General features: G+C 37.5%; 1 long non-coding RNA gene across 1 annotated transcript in view; it reads left to right on the top strand.

The window, feature by feature from the left end:
- Positions 1-15847, top strand: part of LOC132521006 (uncharacterized) — a 250720-nt gene that overhangs the window by 174214 nt on the left and 60659 nt on the right. Inside the window, exon 3 of the long non-coding RNA XR_009540679.1 lies at positions 13705-13764. This is a non-coding gene — a long non-coding RNA (uncharacterized LOC132521006). The remainder of the gene's footprint in view (positions 1-13704; positions 13765-15847) is intronic.

Genomic DNA, 15847 nt, shown 5'->3' on the forward strand with positions numbered 1-15847 from the left:
GAAACACTCCCATTTACCATTGTAACAAAAAGAATAAAATACCTAGGAATAAACCTACCTAAGGAGACAAAAGACCTGTATGCAGAAAACTATAAGACACTGATGAAAGAAATTAAAGGTGATACAAACAGATGGAGAGATATACCATGTTCTTGGATTGGAAGAATCAACATTGTGAAACTGACTATACTACCCAAAACAATCTACAGATTCAGTGCAATCCCTATCAAAGCACCAAGGGCATTTTTCACAGAACTAGAACAAAAAATTTCACAATTTATATGGGAACAGAAAAGACCCCAAATAGCCAAAGAAATCTTGAGAAAGAAAATGGAGCTGGAGGAATCAGGCTTCTGGACTTCAGACTCTACTACAAAGCTGCAGTAATCAAGACAGTATGGTACTGGCACGAAAACAGAAATATAGATCAATGGAACAGGATAGAAAGCCCAGAGATAAGCCCACATACATATGGTCAACTTATCTTTGATAAAGGAGGCAAGAATATACAATGGAGAAAAGACAGCCTCTTCAATATGTGGTGCTGGGAAAATGGGACAGCTACATGTTAAAGTATGAGATTAGAACACTCCCTAAAACCATACACAAAAATTAACTCAAAATGGATTAAAGACCTACATGTAAGGCCAGACACTCTAAAACTCTTAGAGGAGAACATAAACAGAACACTCTATGACATAAATCACAGCAAGATCCTTTTTGACCCACCTCCTAGAGAAATGGAAATAAAAACAAAAATAAACAAATGAGACCTAATGAAACTTAAAAGCTTTTGCACAGCAAAGACAACCATAAACAAGACAAAAAGACAATCCTCAGAATGGGAGAAAATATTGGGAAATGAAGCAACTGACAAAGGATTAATCTCCAAATTATACAAGCAGCTCATGCAGCTCAATATCAAAAAAACAAACAACCCAATCCAAAAATGGGGAAAAGACCTAAACAGACATTTCTCCAAAGAAGATATACAGATTGCCAACAAACACATGAAAGGATGCTCAACATCACTAATCATTAGAGAAGTGCAAATCAAAACTACAGTGTAGTATCACCTCACACCAGTCAGAATGCCCATCATCAAAAATTCTACCAACAATAAATGCTAGAGAGGGTGTGGAGAAAAGGGAACCCTCTTACACTGTTGGTGGGAATGTAAAATTATACAGCCACTATAGAGAACAGTATGGAGGTTCCTTAAAATTCTAAAATTAGAACTACCATACGATCCAGGAATCCCACTACTGAGCACATATCCTGAGAAAACCATAATTCAAAAAGAGTCATGTACCACAGTATTCATTGCAGCACTATTTACAATAGCCAGGACATGGAAGCAACCTATGTCCATTGACAGATAACGAAGATGTGGCACATATATACAATAACATATTACTCAGCCATAAAAAAACCCGAAATTGAGTTATTTGTAGGGAGGTGGATGGGCCTAGAGTCTGTCCTACATAGTGAAATAAGTCAGAAAGAGAAAAACAAAGGGTAAGCTGGGCTGAAGTGAGAGAGTAGCGTGGACATATATACACTACCAAATGTAAAATAGATAGCTAGTGGGAAGCAGCCGCATAGCGCGGAGATATCAGCTTGGTGCTTTGTGACCACCTAGAGGGGTGGGATAGGGAGGGAGATGCAAGAAGGAGGGATATGGGGATATATGTATACATATAGCTGATTCACTTTGTTATACAGCAGAAACTAACGCACCGTTGTAAAGCAATTATACTCCAATAAAGATGTTAAAAAAATGCTAACAATGGCAAGAAAGAAAAATTAAAAATCAGTTACTTTCTGGTGCTCAATAAATTAGTTTTTAATAATTATTAATGGCATCGTCTATATAGGAAGTTTGTCAAACATAGTTTAGAAAAATTTCCAAAAGATTGTACCTGTGTGGTAGGTTAATGTTACTTGTAGTATTCATTATCAATGATCATTCTGAAACTTGACAAGAAATTTCATTAGCATAGATTCCATCTCCTGGTGAAGAGAGCAAAGTATTTGTTGCTTCAAGACCTGCTTCCACCTTTTCCCTCTGCCACTCACTAGTGGTATGACTCTCTCTTTTGTTTTCAATTTCCTCATCCATAAAAGAAAATATATCTGCTTTACGTATGTCAAAATGTTGCTCTATTAAATGAAACACGACTTGAGTTTAAAGTGTTAAATGCCAAAAAAAGTTATGGCAATTATTATCATCAATGAATGGAGCTAGAAAATATTCCTGCCTCTGTCTTTTATTTACTGCTCGTTTCATGGACGCTATCATTCTCTCTGATTTTTAAACGTGATCTTTCTCTCCCGGTGCGGAGCACAGGCTCTGGACGAGCAGGTTCAGTGGCCATGGCGCACGGGCCCAGCCGCTCCGCGGCATGTGGGATCTTCCTGGACTGGGGCACGAACCTGTGTCCCCTGCATCGGCAGGCGGACTGTCAACCACTGCGCCACCAGGGAAGCCCCTAAACGTGATCTTGAACTCAATAAAGGTTCTATGAAGATCTTCTATGGAAATGACTGTAAAATTATACCAGAAAAGAAACTAACTGGCTACTACAATGTTAGGAACCTGAGCCACTTTCATGGCCTATGAAAACCGTTAAGTCCTAATCACGATCCTAGGTGTAAGTCAGGCTCTCCATCAGCTGGTCTCTTTCTGTTCTCCAGTTTCAATTTACTCCACTTACCTCTAAAACTTTTGGGCTCTGTTTCATGCCTTTCGAGTATGTGATCATACAGTACCCTGTGCCCTGAATGTTTTTCAAAATGTTTTATCTGGAAAACCTATTGTGACTCCATCTATTTCTAGTTCAGGCATCCTCTTCCTCAGGAAGACTTTCTGGAATCTCCTCAAGAGCTAACTTCCCCACCCCCCTCTATTCCCACAGAATCCTGCATGGAATGCTGTCTTATAGTCCCTGACATTGTGTTGTATTGTCTATGTAAGAATCTGTCCCATCTAGCAGACTCTGAGTTCCACAAGGGAAGGACCATATTTTATTCATTTTTGTACCCTTAGGGTGTAGTAGAGCACCTAGTGCATATTAAAGACTCAATAAATATCCACTGAATTTTTAAAAATTGAGTTGAATTGCTTATTTTATGAATCTGTTGAAAGTACAGTAGCAAGAAGCAAAACTTTTAAAAAGCCATAAAGAAATTATGGAATTTCAGAGCTTTTTTAAAATGTAGTTTCCACTAAATATTAAAATTATTAATAAAATATTAAAATAGATATAAGTGAAAACTCAGATACATTTTTCTTTAAATAAACTTGATATATGGAAATCTTGTATTTATGTGGTTAAAATGGAAAATTTGGAAGTGATTCTTCATTTAATAAAGGAGTCTTTGTTTTACAAAATAAGGCATAAGCTTGCTTTAAATGGTGAACTGCTTGTGGACATTAACTCGACCAAAAAGAGGTTTAAAATGTCTATTTGCCAGGAACATATGATATGCACAAAGTTAAGTATATCTGTATCTTAATAGAATGTGTTGGTCATGCCTGCAAGATTTCCCTTAAACTTTAGAAGAAACATAGGATATAATATTTCAGAAAGATTATATATTATTCCAACTAAAACCTTCAAAGTGGGATTGATTGCCATGACTACTTCAACCAATATGGGGAAATTGGAAGAGTGTTTCAACAGGAAAAAAGCAGAAACTGCCAAAGCCCAAAATAAGTTCCCCAGAGAACTTGGGAGTCTTGGCCTTGATAGGATATAGAATGGGAATTTTCCCATTGCTTAGGAGTTTGGGCTAAATCCAAAACTGAGGGCAACTGGTGACAGTTTTCCCACATTCTAAAGAGAGACACTAGATATGTTTCTCATAGGATGTGCTAAGATTTGGTCTAGTTGTCAACTACTGTCGCTTCAAAGAACACATTTAACAGCCTGGAGATTCATTAGAGGATCATTTCTTACAGGAAATTTGTAGGAATAGAGAGAGCACTGCAGTGTGGGAGGGTAAGCAGCTATGTGACCTTGTCTTAAGTCAAAGGAGGAGACTGCAGGAAACCTCTTTCAAGAAACGACAGTGAGGAGAGAGATGCTTGCTAGCAGGGAAGTTGCTGTCATACAGAATGTGAAGAAATTTCTTGGGAGAGTTTGAAGTGTGTCCTCTAGGGCAGTGTATCACAATGGACTGTTAAGTTACTTGGATAAAATTTAATAAAACTGAATTTCTAAAAAAAATGAAGTAAAACACTTCACTGATCACACACCCTGTGTAGTCATGTCAAATTGTTGTAAAAATTTCTAAACAGTAAAGTACTCTTAATTTTTCTATTTATTTTGTCATGAATTGGTAACAGACTGTTCAAGGATCAGCATGGAATGCCCAGACCTCAGATTAAGTAGCACTGCTCTAGTTCAGAGGTTCACCTGGAGATCCAGTTAAAATGCCCATTCTGAGCTCTACAGTAAGGCCAAGCATCTTTATTTCTAAGAGGTGGCTGGGTGATGCCAATGTTGTTGACTGGAGCACATTTTGAGCTGCAAGACTCAACAGCAGTACCAATGGAAATATCATGGGAGCCACATTATAGTTTAATTTTTTATACTAAGTCTTTGAGCTGTCAATAGCCACATTTCAAGTGCTCAAAGCCACATGTGGTTAATGGCTATAGTGTTTGGCCAGCAGCTCTAGAATTTGGGCAGCTCTTTGAAAACATGGCAGAGAAAGATGTGTTCTTTTTCTTGTGGGATTAGTGGATGCTGTGCAAGATAGCATAAGTTATCTTGAAGAGACCTCACACAAGAGGGATGCTTGCAGCAGCAAAGGGATCCCAAGGACTTTCCAGGCAGCAGGAGTTAAGAGTCTTCAAGAGATTAACCAGATAATGTTTTCCAAGCATGAGGAATGCTGTCTGTGTGAGTCCTTGGTACTCAGAATATCTGTCCTACACAGGGCATTTGACTACAAAGAAAGGTCCACAAACAGATCCGAGCTGGGAGAAAGGAGAGAATCTTTGAATTGGAGGAGAGATGAAGTTTTGGTATTTGATTGGATGGGATTTTTTAGTTCCTGAAAAGTTCTGTAGTCCCTGAAAGTAAGCAAATTTGTAGAATATGCCCAAGATTCACTGAGTGGTGGAGAAGATAAACGTGACAGCAGGTTTGAGAAAGGTTGTGAAGACAAATTGGAATTTTGTTTGTCCCCGTCATGCCGATCTGTTTTAATAAACTGGCTCATGTTGCATACATGATGGTCACTTGAATGCTCTGTCAGTCACAGCTTTACTCAGCAGCGTGACACTGGCTAGAAACATTGCTAGGAAATGACAAACAACTCCTCCAAGATACATTTCAGAAGTTAATGTTTCCATATCATTAAATTATCTTTTTAAAATTTTCTGTAAGTTTATCTGTTTATGGCAGAAAATTTCAAGTTAAGTAAGAGGGTAAGCCATTAGCTTTGGAATCTCTCTTCTGAAAGGCATGAGCTCAGAAGGTAGAGACTGTTGAAGGAAGCCAAGAGAAATTGGTTAGCATGCTTCTGGCTGCAAATAATAGAAACCATAATAATGGTTGGTCTTAAATGACCATAATAATAATGTCTCACATAGCTAAGTCTTAAGTAGGGTGGCCTCAGGGATGGTTGATACCATGCCTCAGTGTTATCAAAATGATATCAAGTATCTTTTTTAAAAAATAATCTTTACTCTCCTATCCTTTGAGTTTGTTTCATCTTAAGACTGACAGAAAGAAGGCTGAATCAGTTCTGAGTAGACCATTTATATGCAGTAATACCCAGATGTGGAAGAAAGAGTCTCTTCTCATGCTTCTCTTTTTTTCTAGAATCCCCCTATTAGCCTTTTCTCACATCTTCTGGTCCAGAATTGGATCACATTCCCATTCCTAAATCAATTTTTGGCAAAGAAGGTAGAATTATCCACATTCCACTGAATCTGACCCTGGAGTTGTGGTCCATAGGGAAGGAAGGTGGGTACTTAGACAAAATTAGGTTCTGCTAAAAAAAGAAAGAAGAGGGAATGGGTGCTGGGTAGGTACTGATATTTTTCACCAAAGCCCATATGTAGGTTTCTAATCTTAGTGAAAATGTGCTTTCAGTGGATAGAGACCTATGACACACTGTATGATGGGATATGTATGTCTAAGGTGAACTAGGCAGTCTATGTGAATGCAAACCAGTTACTGAAACTGCTTTCTGGATGACATGACATCACACCACATCATGAAATGGGCACAGATTATGAAAAGGGTCATATCTAGACTGATTTTAAATTAAAAGGCCTCTCTCTAAGGAGACACACTATTTCAGTGGAGGGTCTTTATGAAAAAGTTGATGTCTCAGATATCTAATTGCATTAACTTTGCATTGGATAACCACGTCCACATTAGATGTGTCACACTGAAGTTTTAAAATGCCGTCTTTTAGTTGTGTGAAACCTTTGCTTTGAACTAGGCTAGGAAAAGAAGAAATATGTTTTTATGAGTTTGTTGTTTTTCAGCCTTTGTTATAAATGGAAAGTTATGAACATTTCAAGAAATGCTATCTTTTTAAGTGGTTAGCTGTCAAATTACTATAGTTATGCCCTGAGATAGAGAGGAAATCTTTATAAAACCTGCAACAACTCTACAAGATTATTCAAACTTATGGGGTTCTTTTAGCATATTTTTCCAGCACTAATTTATTTAAACTTTTCTTGGAGCCATAATGTGTAGTTCTTGTTTTTCCAGTATAGTACCTGAGCATAATAGTATGGTTGGAAATTTCATTTCATCAGATCTATAATTCTACATAGTGATAGGAATATTTAATGCCAGACTAGTTTCTTCACAAATAATGCTTGGGGAAAAATTTCACTCCTTTACTGGCATCTTATATTAATATTCCTCACCTTGAATGACGAATATAGAAGAAAGAGAAATACCAAAAGAGAGACATTGTTTTCTTTCTTTCTTTGTTTTTTTTAGGAGACGTATTTTTGCTCCATAATGTTTCTTGGTTTCATGGCTTTGTTTTAAGTTCTCCTCTTCTCCATCTTTCCTTCTTGTTTACTCCAGTAATGCAAACTTGACCTTGACTTTAAGGGTAAAGCATTTTCAGACTGTGCAGTCAGCAGAGAATAGAAAAAAATCAATGTAAAACAGAGAAGAATAAAGGTAAGAGTAATGCCAAAGTGCTGGGAAGTTGTGCAGGAATTAGAAACAACTGAGGTAATACTTTAAGTACTTGAATATACTACACTGAGATTTTCTTACATGGGAGTGGGTTAGAATTATGGTAATTTAAAGCCTAGACCATTTCAAAGCATTTGTAGGGGCTAAAAATTACTTTTGACATGTCAAAAATGAGAGTTCTGTTTCATTCCCCGCCCCTCCCTGAAACTCCTTTTTTCCTTCCCTGATGAAAGGGAAACAATCAGTCCGTAGACCTGACATGGCACACAAGTTTAGGAGTATTTCCTGATGCTTCATGGCGGAAAATTACACTGAAAAAATTTTGAGGCCTTTTATATCAGCATTGGAAATAAAGCTAATTTTGAATGAGAACATATTTTGATTTTATAAAGATTCATACCCCATGTAAAAACAAAACGGGTTGAATAGAATCACAGTGAAATTTTTTATCAGAAGACTATCCATGTAGCCCTTTCTAGAATCCAGCTACAGACCTTGGAAAGAAAGAAAACAAAATGTTAGATCAATTGTCATTTATGACAAGGATTAACTTCTCTTTTTCCTCTTTGTTTACCATTGGATTCAAACACAAATTAGACATAGGAAAAAAATACCACTATTTGTTGAATCTTAATATTTACTAAAACTTACTGAAGTAGAGGATGATCAGAGAAAATTTTAGCGTGATCAAATAAAATTTTAACCTTCACATATGTGTACATATATATATACATACATATCATCTACATAGATGCAAACATAAAAAACCAAACTGGTTTTTAATCATATTACTATATAAAAATAGAGTTTGTCTGATTTTAAGTTAATTATTAAGCCCAAACAGACTCTATTGTATTATCTGGAAAATGTAAAACATTTTCTCAAAAAGAGATTAACATTAAATATATGGCAATTTCTCTAAAAATATAAATTAAATATAAATGTATTATAATTGGGATAGAGAGAATTGTTCGACAACTCAGATTATTAGACATACATGTTAGAGATGATTATGTCTAAAGTAAAGTCTTTGTTATCTAACATTCTTTCAAAGCTTATTACTTTTGCACTAACCTCACATACATTTTATACGTTGTACGTTTTATACGTTGTACATTTTATAAACGTACAACAAGAATGCACTGAGAACAGAGCACTAGGTAGGCTCATTGATAACCATGAATGTCAATTACTGGCAGAAATGGGTATTGATGACTTTGCCCATATCACAGTTGAAAGTGAGGAAGATTGAAAAGCACTTTTCCCGCCTTAGGAAGCATTTGAAATAATTCCCTGGAAAAAAAAGAAATCTATATTATGGGCTGAGTAGGGGAAGGTACAAGTTAAGCCATTACTTTGATCAGTGTAGTAAGTTCAAAGATTGTTTCCACTACATCGTAATCTTACATCTACATCTTATTTCAAATTTGACAGTCTCCCTTAAAGGGTCAAAAAAGACAGGGGCTTCCAAGCTTAATCAAATATGTGCATCTTAATTCATGGAAAATCAGCAGGGAAACAAGAAAGATTCTCTCCACTAACACTGATTTTCCTTATATTTATTTTTTCAGTTTGAACACTCCAGGCAAAAATTCACTTGACTTCAACTAATTTGCAAATATCATCATTCACTGCTGTTTTGCTACCCATTGCTCAAATCTCAATTAAATGTGATGACAGTTTACTTGCTAGAAACACAGAAAGGTTCTTTCCCAACCAGAGGTCTTCACTCATTTCCTGTTAGTGGACTTGGCAAGTGGAGTCAAAACATCCATTACTGAGGCTGAGTTTTAATTTAGAAGGTTATCACCAGAGTCAGCTAAATAATTATAAAATCCTTTAAAAAATGCAAACCACAACAGAAATGTATAATAACAGCTGAGAACAATATATATATCATAAAACCTGTTGACAATGGATTTTCAAAAGGTTGAATTTTAGATTCCTACTTTCCATAACCTTCTGAGTCACCCCTAGGATGAACTAAAAAGTCTCTTCTCTCTGTAACTATATTTCATGCTAAAACCAAAAACAACAACACAAAAAATTACTCTGCAAGTCTTGATGCTCCAGCTCAGACTCCACATTCCTTGTAAAACTAAAAGCAAGGAGTGAGATGAGACACAGTTTTTGCCTTAAAAAATGCCAATGAGGAAGGAAAGAAAATATGGCTTACTTTTCCCTTATTTCTTCTACACTAATAAATTAATATAAATATAATTAAGTATAAACTTTGGGTGGTATTATTTTGAGACAATGAGACCTAAACAAATCATAGAATGTTAGAAATATCCCTTTGTGTAACATGGGTACCCACTTCATGTCAACAGGTACTCAACAAATGTTAGCCACAGTGGATAAAAAACAAACTATCAGGAGTATTTGACAGAGACCAGCTGGTCAACCCTCCCCTTTGTAGCTGAAGAACTGACGCCCAAGTGAGAGACTTGGCCCTAGCTCATACAGTGGGCCTCCGGCAGCCAGGCACAGTGACTCCAATACCTCTTCACTGTCACAGAACCTCTTTGGGCCTCAGCTCATCATTTGATAACAATAGTAACTCTACTTGCCCAAGGGTTATTAATCAAAAGTAATAGAGGTTGTGGGAATTTCTTTAAAATTTTAATTCACGGTACAGTGCCTTGCATGTGGCAGGCACTTCATAAATCTCTGAGGAACGGAATTCATTGAATAGCTGTGGTCAGGGCTGGCCCTGAGTCACTCCTCAAAGCTCATTGTACTTGCTTGGACTCTTTAATCAGGCATATGCAACCAACCCCTCTGACCTTTATTACATGGTGGGTGCAATCACCTGCTCTATGGGAACAGAGACAGGCGGCCTTCACCTGGTCGTGGACTGCCAGCAGGGAGACAACTTTTCTTTTGTTCAGAAACTAGGAGTGCTCTGCTTGACCCTGGTATGAACTCTCACTGAAATATTTAGAAACCAAACTGTCTCTGCCAATCTACCTGCCCCTGGCAACTTTCATTTTACCTGCTTTTCTAAGATAGAAAAATCAGTTGGAAATTATTTCCCCTCCATGGTGTCTTCCAGTCCTGGAGAGAGCACTGGGGACACACTGGATGGCCCTTACTGCCTGCATGGTTCCTTGCCTGGCCTGTGTATGCTGTCTTGGAGGACAGGCTTCTACACGAATATATAGAAGATGTGGCAAAGGGCAACTGGCTCTGAAAATGGGGAAAAAAGAAAAGAAAATGCTAAAAACCCACTTAATACTGAAAAGTTTTGGGTGTCTTACACCCCCTGCTCTGTTTCGGCTGGCCTTAGAGATACGTTGTGTTGTTTGCTGATCTAAAAAAAAAAAGAAAAAAAGCTGCTATGGCTTTTTTTGTCCAGTAAGTACATTACTGCATTTGGTTAATTGTATTTACACATTTTGGCTAAATGAGATTTTAAAAAGGGAAGGACTCTGGGAATATTTTTAAAGAGCATACGGTGAGTAGAGATGGGCAGGACTTCTGCCAGTTCCATCTTGCTCTATGCCTTTTCTCATATACTTTTCCCTCATTCTCTCTCTTTTTCCCATCCTTCTTTCCCAAGTAACCACTATGCTCCCAGCACCACCACTGCAGGACATCCTTGGTGCCTATCTGAAGAGAGACGGAGGAGAAGTAGAGTTAGAGGACAGGGGAAGCAAAGGATAGGGAAAGACACCATAACAAATAGCTTTGAAATGAGTAAATCCCTGCACATAACTATTGGAATGACAGTCTTGTGTATACTCCAATTAGTCCACCAACTTTAACATCATGGCTTATCAATACTCATGAACTCCTAGAACAAGTGATGAGTGCATTGTGGTTCAGTAAGTGAGCACCACACAGAGATCCCTGATTTGTGGAACTTTATGGTCACTGGAGTTACATGAACTGTATGATCAATGTCAAATCTCTTGGTCTCTCTGAGCCTCAGTTTCCACATCTATTAGATAGGGATGATGCCCACTCTTTTCCTCACAAAGTTGTTTCAAGAAAGAAATGAGACAAGGTTTGTGAAACCATTATACATGATGTCAGTAAAGGATATATAGATTTATAATTTTATTTCTACTTTATCTTACAGAAGAATTTACAAACTGAATGTAGAGTTAAGCTTGAATTCTGTAGTGGATAGACGTATTTTGCTGGCCATAAGCTCTATTCATTCAGACAGGCATGTCATTCCCTGCAGAGTTTACCCCAGGCATTTCTGTGCACTGTAGTTGATACCTTATGTGCCTTCACAGATCCAGTCTTGGGCTCCTCCTACTCTTCCCCACCAGCCTGTACCCATCTGAAGAGTAGAGCTTTGCCCAGCAGTCTGGCCCCAAAGCCCTCCATGCTTGAGGCCCACAGGGTGGCAGGCTTCTGGGAAGTGAGTAGGGAAGAGCTTCCTGGTTTTGCTGTTACACTTAGCTAAGTGGGCCCCTCTTTAGTGCAGGGGAGCATGGTGTCGTTCACACATCTAGCACTGGGGGTGGGGCTGTTGCAGTAGCACTAGGACTGGCCATTGTACCTGGATCCCCTCTCACGCTCGGTTCCATGGCTGAGGCAGGCTTGTCATGTCACATTCCTCTCTGGAACACTTTCCCTCAGAAATTCTGCAAAATCCTTCTGGCACTATAGCTTCCTTTGCCTCCCTACATCCTTAGTCCTCTACGCATTTCTGTATGCATTTGATCCTCAACTGGGAATATAGCTTGAAGTTTTTTAAGAGATTCTTCATCCACCACATAAGTCACCAGATTAATAGAAACAGCTTAATGGACAGATTTCTTCTAAAGCTAAATGCCAGATATATCTGTACCTAAGTTCCAGGTTAACTGGGACTTGTCTTCTCTCACCCCATTCATACTTATTATGGTGAAACCTCCTCTGAATGGGGTCATAATGAGCTCTTTACAGTTAAACAAATTAACAGAAATCGGTTTTTTTTTTTTTTTTTTGCGGTACGCGGGCCTCTCACTCTTGTGGCCTCTCCCGTTGCGGAGCACAGGCTCTGGACACGCAGGTTCAGCAGCCATGGCTCATGGGCCTAGCCGCTCTGTGGCATGCGGGATCCTCCCAGACCGGGGCACGAACCCGTATCCCCTGCATCGGCAGGCGGACTCTCAACCACTGCGCCATCAGGGAAGCCCCAACAGAAATCTTTTAATTAGTGTCCCAGAGAAATATATAAAGTCTTTTATTTTTCTAAGACCCATATCCCTAGGGGTTTATGTATAACACGATGAAGGTTTAAAATGGGGAGGATGTGAAAGCTTAATTATCTTTTAGGTTGCCAAAGAAGTAAAAAATGCCGAATCACTCGTTAATGAATTATGAAGAAGCTGGTTCCTTGTGAAATAGTATTCATGGTGTTTAAAATAAATTTTTGTTATTGGCAAAGATTTTATTTTCACGTGTCTTCTAGCATATGACTTCAGTCACACATAAACCATTTTTACCACTTAACTTGAAACTGTAAATAGTTCATTCACTTGATCATATCTATATTATTCAATCTTAGCAGCACCATATAAGTTGTTAAACAGAGTCTATTCATTAGAAACTTAAAATCTATACCCAAAGAATAATTTATGAATCAGATCACTCAGCATATATTCATTGAGTGTTTATTATGTGCTAGATGCTGGAGTGACAGAAAATGAACAAGATGTAGATCCTGCCTTGAGGGATAGCAGGTGATTTCCTCAAGACCCTATATTAGTGTATCATAGCATTCAGGAGTCAGCCAGGAGTTACACTGATCATAAATCAATAACCTCATTTCAGGGCTCAAAAACAGAGATAGCAAATAAAGCCCAGGTCTGCCCTGGGCAGTATTGACTGAAGCAACAAATGACTTCTAATAGCAAGAGGCAATGAATAATTTTGCTACCAAGAGTAAAAGAAAATTCCCCTTTCTCTCTCAATCCCTTTCACTTAAATAGCATTTGGATTTCTTAAAAATCCACAAAGTTTATATTAAAGCACTATCCATTAATGCTTTATATGGCTTAGAAGGGCAAGATCTGGGAAATGTTATCTTGGGGAACAGAGTGGGTTTGAGGGGACAATCGTCTTTTACTTGCAGAGGAGCAACTGATCATCCGGTTTGCCATTTCTCCTTTATTTGTCATAGTTTCTGGACAATACTGGAAGCTAACATTTCAAGGCTTTTAAGGATTTGGAGACTCAGAATAGTTGAGGCAGTGTGGCAAAATTGTTAGGACCCCAACTCTGGGGACAGTTGGCCTGGGCTCCAATCCCAGTTGTGTCATGTACTCAAGGTGTGATCTTGGGCAACTTACCAAACTTCTGAGTGCCTAGTTTCCTCATTACAAATATGGGATAATAATAATAGTATTATCTCTTAGGGTTGTTGTGAGGATTAAACAGTGATGTTAAATTCTTAGTACACTGCCAGCCTATGGTAAGTGCTATAAGTGTTATTATTGTATCTTAGCTCTTAAAGTACAAAGATAATCTTGAAGACAGTTATCATTCACCTTCTCATTCTCTTTTTTTCCCCATAAAGCCACTACCTAAGTTGGAAGTACGTAATAAAGAGGCCAGATGATTACATGGAAAATAAAAGGTATTTCTCAAGCATGAGCAGAATTATGAATAATCTATAGGGTAATTAAAATTGTGATTTAGTAATAACAATTTAAGGAAATTTATCAGTTAACACAGTTGGGAATGATATTTAATCAAGAAAATCTTAGATTTGGTATTTATTTATTTATATTTATTATATCATATATCTGTTTATTTATGTTCATGAATACCTGTTTGGGCTGAAAATAAGTTAAGACAGCTTACAAAGATGCATATTATATAACAAGATAATCTTAAATTGAAATTAGTAGGAAAAATTAAAGAGAAAATAAAGTTATGAAATAAGGAGACAGCCTTTGTATGCGAAATTGTACTTTGAAGAACCATGCACTTGCTACTTGTGGTCCATCAAGTTGGTTCTAAGATGTCTAGTGGACAAATTTAAGAAAAGAAATCAGAGTGATAATACGATTCATTAAGATCACCATGTAAAACAAATAAGTTGCTCAGGCAAAAGATGATCATTATTGATACTGTGATAAGAGTGTTTCTCCCATGTGGCTCAGTTTATTTTTATTTATTTATTAAAAGTAAACCAGAATTTATTTATATGCATATGGAAACTCACAAAATAAGTAGTTGGTAAATGGCTAAAATTAGATGCTTATTTATCTAACTTAAGAAAGGAAAGGGAGAGGGGATAAGAAGCTTGCATGGGAAGAATAAATGGGTTTCTAGTGGACCAAATTGGAGATAAGAAAGCTTGTGATAATCATTGTTTATGCAGGTACAAGTGGTATTTTCCATATTTTCATGGCCATAAAACTCTCCTCGGGATGGAAATTTATGACCGTTTCATTTCCATAAGTTTCTGCATTTAGTGAGATAAGGGAAGCTCCAAGAAGGCTTTTTTCTGCATCTTTTGAATCTCAAATGTCTTTAGTTTCAAATATTCTTCATATTAACTCTGAGGGTCCAAGTGGGTTCCTTCAATCTTATCTACATGTTCACAGAGAAAATTTTTACTAAGAAAACAAGTGATTCTAGAAAACTATTCTTTTCTCTTGCCTTCCTAGAAACTCCCATTTCCTGAATTCAAATTTATTCTGATAGTCATATACTGTAATGTTTTTTCTATTTTTTGGTTACTCTTCATTTTCCCATAATCCTTTCTTTGAATTTGTGCATTTATTTTATTAATTTGTTTTTTTAACAACTTTGTTGGAGTATAATTGCTTTACAATGGTGTGTTAATTTCTGCTGTATAACAAAGTGAATCAGCTATATGTATACATATATCCCCATATTCCTTCCCTCTTGTGTCTCCCTCCCACCCTCCCTATCCCACGGCTCTAGGTGGACACAAAGCACAGAGCTGATCTCCCTGTGTGATGCAGCTGCTTCCCACTAGCTATCTATTTTACATTTGGTAGTGTATATGTGCCAATGCTACTCTCTCACTTTGTCTCAGCTTACCGTTCCCCCTCCGCGAGTCCTCAAGTCCATTCTCTACGTCTGCGTCTTTATTGCTGTCCTGCCCCTAGGTTCTTCAGAACTTTTTTTTTTTTTTTAGATTACATATATATGTGTTAGCATATGGTATTTGTTTTTCTCTTTCTGACTTACTTCAATCTGTATGACTGACTCTAGGTTCATCCACCTCACTACAAATAACTCAATTTCGTTTTGCTTATGGCTGAGTAACATTCCATTCTATATATGTGTCACATCTTCTTTATCCATTCACCTGTCAATGGACACTTAGGTTGCTTCCATGTCTGGGCTATTGTAAATAGTGCTGCAAAGAACATTGCGGTACATGACTTTTTTTTTTAATTTAATTAATTTATTATTACTACTTTTTAACATCTTTATTGCAGTATAATTGCTTTAAAATGGTGTGTTAGTTTCTGCTTTATAACAAAGTGAATCAGCTATACATATACATACATCCCTGTATCTCCTCCCTCTTGCGTCTCCCTCCTACCCTCCCTATCCCACCCCTCTAGATGGTCACAAAGCACCGAGCTGATCTCCCTGTGCTATGCGGCTGTTTCCACAATTATCTATTTTACGTTTGGTGGTGTATATATGTCCATGCCACTCTCTCACTTTGTCCC

This window comes from Lagenorhynchus albirostris, chromosome 5 (assembly GCF_949774975.1).
Source record: "Lagenorhynchus albirostris chromosome 5, mLagAlb1.1, whole genome shotgun sequence".
In the NCBI taxonomy this organism is placed as follows: Eukaryota; Metazoa; Chordata; class Mammalia; order Artiodactyla; family Delphinidae; genus Lagenorhynchus; species Lagenorhynchus albirostris.